This window comes from Trachypithecus francoisi, unplaced genomic scaffold (genome assembly GCF_009764315.1).
Source record: "Trachypithecus francoisi isolate TF-2019V2 unplaced genomic scaffold, Tfra_2.0 Lachesis_group3, whole genome shotgun sequence".
Classification (NCBI taxonomy): Eukaryota; Metazoa; Chordata; class Mammalia; order Primates; family Cercopithecidae; genus Trachypithecus; species Trachypithecus francoisi.
Genome location: NW_022681468.1, coordinates 44,874,061 through 44,881,503, shown reverse-complemented (window position 1 = coordinate 44,881,503; position 7,443 = coordinate 44,874,061). Strand labels below are relative to the sequence as shown.

Here is a 7,443-nt window from a genome sequence, read left to right as displayed (position 1 = left end):
TGAAGATGAATTGTATCCCTGTGACTAAATTTGGCCTAATTTCTAACTTGCAAACCACGGCTGATTGTTTATTTTGTGAATCGAGGAGGGGTGCTGTTTTCATCCATTGCAGAGGCTGGTCAAGGAAGGGGCTTGTGGCTGAGCATCATACTCCTTCTCTCAGGGAAGGCATCTGATCCTCTTTCATGGCCCCTCTCCTTCCCAGGGGCCCCACATTACCACTCCACTTTATTCCTAAATCCTTGGCTTGAGCCCCTTCTCTGAGAGAGAAACGAACATAGCCAGGGAACTAGCATTCCCACCAGCTCTTCAAAGCCAGTGGAGGCCACAGAAGAACTGGTGGGGAGGGGTGGCAGGGAAACTTGATTTCTAAAACAGGGTTGCTAAATCCTCCAGAATAGGCTTCTTAGAAAATGCATTGACCTAAAAGGGACAGGACACCCTCCCCTGCCAGGGAAACAGGATTTTTTGCTGCTCCGGCTGACCTCTGTGCCCACCTGAACACACAGAGCTTAGGGCTCCCTGTGTTGGAGTCACCATAGGTAATTTGTTCATCTCTCTGTCATCCAAGATGAAAGTTATTTATTAATGATTCCCTTTTTTGGCTCTTTTAATTCACTGGAGGGGCCCTTCCAACCTCTCAACTGAGGCCAGTAGGTTTCCTGAGCTTGGTAAGAATGAGAAAGGAGGAAGCAATCTTTTTTAGTGCATGTTCCTAAGCCTAGAGACTTGCGTGGAGGCCCGTAGACACAAGAGACATGTAAAACCAGCCTGAGATGCAGCATTCTCTTCAAGACTTAGAACATAACAGGCTTAGAGGGATATGCCCAGAAGAACATGGCTATTCTCTCCCACAGCCACTTTGCATAGGGCTAAGCAAAGGAAATAACACTAATACTACCACATGGTTGACACTCTGTGTTTACCCCATGCTAGGTACTACACTAAGTGCTTCCCATGTGGCATCTCATTTAAGTCTTCAAAATAACGCCATAATGTAGGCATCATCATTGTCATCAGCATTACTTAGATGAAAAACTGAGGCTCAGAGAAGGTGCATGACCTGCCCAAGGGTGTGCCATCACTAACTGGTTAAGGCAGGATTTGAACCCAGAAAGTCTGCCTTAACCACTCTATGGTCCCCAGTTACAATCTGTTGAACGGATGAATTACAGCCTTTTGCTTCCTTACCCTAATCTCTATTTGGCATATAATATATAAGCCCCACTTACAGCTACTAAGCACCTACCCCATGGGCTGCTTCTGCAGGAAGCCCCTTCCCAGTTCTGGGCACAGCCTCTGTTCCCCCAGAGCCCTGCAGCGAATTTCTACACTGTAATCTAGGGCTACAGAGAAGTGAGCTGCAGACATTTTTGTTCCTTGGGTAAATTCCATTTCCTTTTCTATTGTTTCAGGCTTCTTAGTGATGTAACATTACACCAAGCATATCCTGCTTTTAAAAAGAAACTTCGATGGAGGTTGGCAAATTACCATTCACAGCTTGGTGAATGATAAAGTCACAAGAGAAAAGTGGAAGCAATGCACCTGGTGTCCGTAATTACAGGCTTGAATGAAGGAGGAAAGAAGGGATGAAGGCAGGCCAAATACAGCTGGGTGTAGGAGACTGGCTCAGAGGGGATTTGAGAGGACTAGGAAGCGGAAGGATGTTATAGAGCAACTACTTTTAATCTCCTTCCATCCCACCTCAGTCTTGCACTCCCACCTTCTTCTCCTTACCTTGGTTTTCTTTTTTTGATCTGTGTTTTTCCTGATCTCAAAGATCTCTTTGTCCATCTTCCCATAACAGCACCAGATGAACTGTGAGGATCAAACTAAAAGCTCTTGAGACATCCTCAAATCAATCTGCGTTTTGCTTCTTCAGTTGGGTCCTCTGATCTCTATTATGTCTGAAAACCTGCCAGAACACTCCAAGAATTTACTCCAGAGACAATAACTGAGGGCCCTAGAAAACAGAAGTCATGATGTCCACTATCCCTTAAACTAGACTTCTTCAGTTACTCCTTTTAATTTTGAAGTGAAATTAGTATATTTTTTATTCGGAAAATAATCTGATCTCTCAGGACTGCACTGTGGCTATTTAAATTATAATGAAAATGAATGAACATCAGATAAAATTAAAAGTTTAGGCCAGGTGCGGTGGCTCATGCCTGTAATCCCAGCACTTTGGGAGGCCAAGGCAGGCAGATCACAAGGTCAGGAGATAGAGATCATCCTGGCTAACACGGTGAAACCCTGTCTCTACTAAAAATACAAAAATTAGCCAGGTGTGGTCCTGGGCACCTGTAGTCCCAGCTACTTGGGAGGCTAAGGCAGGAGAATGGCGTGAACCCGGGAGTGAGAGCTTGCAGTGAGCAGAGATCGTGCCACTGCACTCCAGCCTGGGCAACAGAGCAAGACTCTGTCTCCAAAAAAAAAAAAGTTTCATTCCTCATTTGCACTAGTCATACTTCAGGTGCTCAATAGCCACATGTGGCTTGCAGCTATCATACTGAACAGTGCAGATATAGACATGATATGATTTGGATCTGTGTCCTAGCCCAAATCTCATGTTGATCCCTTGTAATCCCCAGGGTTGGAGGTGGGACCTGGTGGGAGGTGATTAGATCATGGGGCAGATTTCCCTCTTGGTGCTAATTTCCCTCTGTTCTCCTAATAATGAGTAAGTTCTCATGAGATCTGGTCATTTAAAACTGTGTAGCACCTCACTAGCCCCTCTACATCTCTGGCCACGTTAAGACGTGCCTGCTTCCCCCGACCTTCTGCCATGATTGTAAGTTTTCTGAGATGAAACAGAGCCTAAAAGTTTAAAAAATTTGCAGCCCAGCTATGTGGTAGAAAAGAAAATCCCATTTTCAGGGGAAGAATTCAAGCAGGCTGCAGAAATTTGCATAAGTAATGAGGATCCAAGTGATAATAGCCAAGACTATGGGGGAAAGGCCCTGAAGGCATTTCAGAGACCTTCTCAGCAGCCCTTCCCATCACAAGCCCTGGCCACAACCAGGACTCTGCTGCTCTGCACAGCCTCAGTACACTGCTCCCTGCATCCCAGCCACTTCAGCTGTAGCCATGGCTAAAAGGGGCCCAGGTACAGCTCAGGCCACTGCTTCAGAGGGTGCAAGCCATAAGCCTTGGTGGCTTCCACATGGTGTTAAGCCTGCAGGTGCACAGAATGCAAGAGTTGAGGCTTGAGAGCCTCCACCTAGATTTCAGAGGATGTATGGGAAAGCTTTGATGTTCAGACAGAAGCTTGCTGCAGGGGTGGAGTCCTCATGGAGAACCTCAATTAGGGCAATGTGGAGGGGAAATGTGGGGTTCGTGCTCCCACACAGAGTCTCCACTGAGGGCACTGCCTAGTGGAACTTTGAGAAGAGGGCCACCCTCCTCCAGAGCCCAGAATGATAGAGCCACGGACAGTTTGCACCCTCAGCCTGAAAATTTCTGGCACTCAACACCAGCCTGTGAGAGCAGTGATGGAGGCTGAACCCTGGAAAGCCACAAGGGCAGAGCTGCCCAAAGCTTTGGGAGACCACCCCTTGTTCCAGTGTGTCCTGGATGTGGGACATGGGGTCAAAGGAGATTATTTTGTTGCTTTAAGGTTGGTTTAATGACTGCCCTGCTGGGTTTTATACTTGCATGAGGCCTGTAGTCCCTTTGTTTTGGCCAATTTCTCCCTTTTTGAATGGGAGTATTTACCCAATACCTATATCCTATTGTATTCTGGAAGTAACTAACTTGTTTTTTATTTTATAGGTTCATAGGCAGAAGGGCTAGCCTTGTTTTAGGTGAGACTTTGGACTTTGGAAATTTTAGTTAATGCTGGAATGAGTTAAGACTTTGGGGATTGTTGGGAAGGGATGATTGTATTTTGCAATGTGAGAATGACATGAGATTTGGGAGGGGCCAGGGTGGAATGAGATGGTTTGGATCTGTGTCTCTGCCCAAATCTCATGTTGAATTGTAATCCTCAGTGTTGGAGGTGGGGCCTGGTGGGAGGTGATTGGATCATGGGGGCAGATTTCCCCCCTGGTGCTGTTCTTCTGATAGTGAGTGAATTCTCATTAGATCTGATCATTTAAAAGTGTATAGCAGCTCCCCTTCTACTTCTCCAGCCATGTAAGACGTACCTGCTTCCCCTTTGCTTTCTGCCATGATTGTAAATTTCCCAAGGCCTCCCAGAAGCAGAAGTCACTATGCTTACTGTACAGCCTGCAAAACCATGAGCCAATTTAACCGCTTTTCTTTATAAATCACCCAGTCTCAGGTATTTCTTTAGAATATTTCCATTAGAGCTGCAAGTTCTACTAGACAGTGCTGTCTCAGACACCAGTATTGTTATCTTAATGCTGATGACACTTCATTGAGGCAGAACTTCTAAGGGATATTTAAAAGACATAGTTAACAGTAAGATAAATAAAAACCCTCCAAGCAGCTCACTCAACACTTTTTGGAAACCACTTAGTGAATGATCCTGTCTTCTCTTTCCTTCTCTCTAAGGTAATCTAAGTTCTGAGGGTGAAATAGGGGCTCCAATAATTGCCCTGGCATTGAGGGTTTAGCTTCTGGGACATGTGACATCCTCTGTTCTTGTAGGCATTTGATGTTGGTTTCATTTCTGCTGATGTCCTTGGACCAGCTGGGGTCTCTGACATGTATGGTCTAGCTTATTTGTTGATGGCATTGACATGTCATATAACTAAGAGACTTCATTCAGTCTGCTGGCCCTTTTAGTCACCTCTGGCACTTTTGAGGGAACAGAAAAAGTTTCTGGATACACCTGCAGACTACTCTGCATTGAGGTTTCAGACTACACTGCATTGAGGTCTCAGATCCTTCTGTCTAGTTGCCTCCAAGTTAAAGTTCCCCCATTCTCTAATTCCCTTCAAATTAATCTGTGGTTTCTATTTCCCACTCCCTCTCTTTGACTCAGCTCAGTATGGTGGTCTCTGCACCCATTCTCTAGGGCCCAGAAAGCTTTAAGCTTTAGTCACCCATTCTTACATTTCTCCCTATCTGCTGCAGGTCAAATGCTTATTTCGTTTAGGGAGACAAAACATCTCTCTTCTCTTCTTGTGTTCCCTATGCAGCGGTCACAAACTCTGAAGAGCGCCAAACAGCAAATATTTTAGGTTTTGCAGGCTGTACGGTCTCTGTTACAACTACTCAGCCCACTGTTCTAAGTGCAAAAGTAACTATAGACAATAGGTAGCCAAATGGATATGGCTGTGCTTCAGTAAAACTTAATTACAAAAAAACTTTACCTCCAAAGGTTGTAGTTTGCTGACTGCTGGTTTATATTAATAGTATAAAGTTGGGATCCAGGTTCTCTTTGCCCTTAGTATTTAGAAACAAGCTTTCAGAATTAAAATAGAAAGCTCCTGCCTGTGAAAATCAGCTTAATCTGCTATAGATTTTTAAAGTCTACTGTTGAACTCAAACACCAAGAATTTTCTTCTTTCTTCTAGGCATATTAGTGGTGCCCTAAATTGAGGGCATGTAGAAAGTCTCCATGGATGTTGGAATGGTAGCAGAAAGGACACAAATAAAAGAATTAGAATATAGTTAAAATCATAGTATTTCTCAACTACAGACTAGCAATTCTTATCAAACTGTGATTGTGAGAATTAATGAAAATCAGTATTTTGGAAACTGTGCCTCACACATTGTCAGGCACATAATGAATGTTCAGTAAATGCCCACTCTTTGCATTCCTATACCTCTAGGATCAACACTGATGTCATTCAAGCAACAGCTAGAAGACCAACTCTGTCTCAAACTTATTGAGATGAAATGCATTTCTTTTTCCACTCTTATGAAAAAATGCAGATTTTTCCCAAGGAAGAATTTTTTAAATTCTTTGCTTCTTCTTAAAGCCACGTGACAGAAATCCAGGGCCCAGATCCTAGGGGAGGGAGCCATCATGGGTCAGTTTTTAAAATGGGAGAAAAGTGTCTCCTATATGAAAGTACTACTTTTCCACTTTAGAGGACACTAAATATGAAGTGGGAGGGGCTAAAATAAAATTACACCCACTTCCTCTGTATGACTTTCTTGGTTACAAGTGATAGAAATTTAACTCAAATTAGGTTAGGTAAACGGGGAATTTATTAGTTTGGAGTATCTAAGGCTGAACAACTAAATTGCGGCTGGTCAGGAATGTGGCTGGGCCTCAGAAACGACTGGAGCCTGGCATCTGAGTGCTCTCCGTTCTCTCCCTGTCCTTCCTTTCTGCCACACTGTACAGATCAGCTTCTTCCACATAGGAGGGAAAATGGCTGCTGACAGCTCCAAAGCCTCAATCCCTTCACCCTTGCCCCTGGTAAAACAGATTCCTTTTTTCACTTCCAGTTTTAAAAATTCTAGGGAAGGGTTCTGATTGGCTCTGCTGTAGTCATGTATATACCCAGCCAACGGGAGCCAGGCTGAGGGATGGGGTCGTGGCTGTTACTGCCCTACCCCGTTGGACCAGAGGCCGTAGGCACAGCCATCAGTCAGCGAGTGCCCTTCACCTCAGCATTTCCCCTGGGGTTGGTTCTGCACACCCTCATCTTTATCTCAGCACAGGCCCAGGACGGCAATGCCTTTTTATGGTTGTTATGTATAAAGTTAATTGTTACAGTGTTGAGTCAAAGCTGATACATTTCTGTTCTTAGGCAAATTGCGGTTTAGGTTGCTGCCTTGGCAGTCCTTGCTGTCCTCACGGAAGAGCATGTGACCCATAGGCCTGGCTGTCTTCTTCATTGGGTTGGCTCTGCGTGGAGGCCGGCAGATGAGCATGTGATAAGCCCGCCCTTGCTGGCCGTACAATTCAGTTCCTGTCATGCTCTTGGCCATTGAATCGGCCTAATGCAGCCCCTCAGCGGCCAGCCTGGTGTTCCTTGGGGCTGAGGATCTAATGTCAACAAGGCATGATTCGATTCACATTAAAGATGGATATTAAGTCCTTTTACTTGGGGTCTTGTCAAGAAAAACAAATCTGCCTGCTATCAAAGGCATAGAAAATGCCCCTTACCATGACAGCAGTTAACTGTGTTCACTGATATCAAAGAGACTGTCTGTCCCCAAGTCTTGGAGACAGTTTTGTCAAGGTCAATTCGGCTGATCCTTTTCAACGATAACCCAAAGAGGATTAAGTTAACATCTGACCTTTAAAGAGCTTTATCGTTGGGGAACCAAGCTAATTAAAAAATTAAAAGACTGCTTTTGAAAAATATTTAGACCAAAGACTAAGGAAAACGTGAACACACTGCTTATAGCAGCAGGAATATCGACAGAAAATCCCCAATGGCAAACTAGCTTTGTTATCACACTGTGGAACTTAATGTGGGGATTCTGGAATCAAATGAATGGGTTCCAATCCTGGCTCTGCCACTTTCTAGTTTCTAGAAACACTAGTTTCTAGTTTAATCTAGTTTCAAACTAGAC

At 44.4% G+C, this 7,443-nt stretch overlaps 1 long non-coding RNA gene across 1 annotated transcript; it reads left to right on the top strand.

Annotated features, from left to right (window-relative positions):
- The first annotated feature begins 6,256 nt into the window (after positions 1 to 6,256).
- Positions 6,257 to 6,967, top strand: LOC117069634. Its single transcript, XR_004431612.1, has 2 exons — positions 6,257 to 6,337; positions 6,672 to 6,967. It is a non-coding gene; the product is annotated as an uncharacterized LOC117069634 (long non-coding RNA).
- Positions 6,968 to 7,443: the final 476 nt, after the last annotated feature.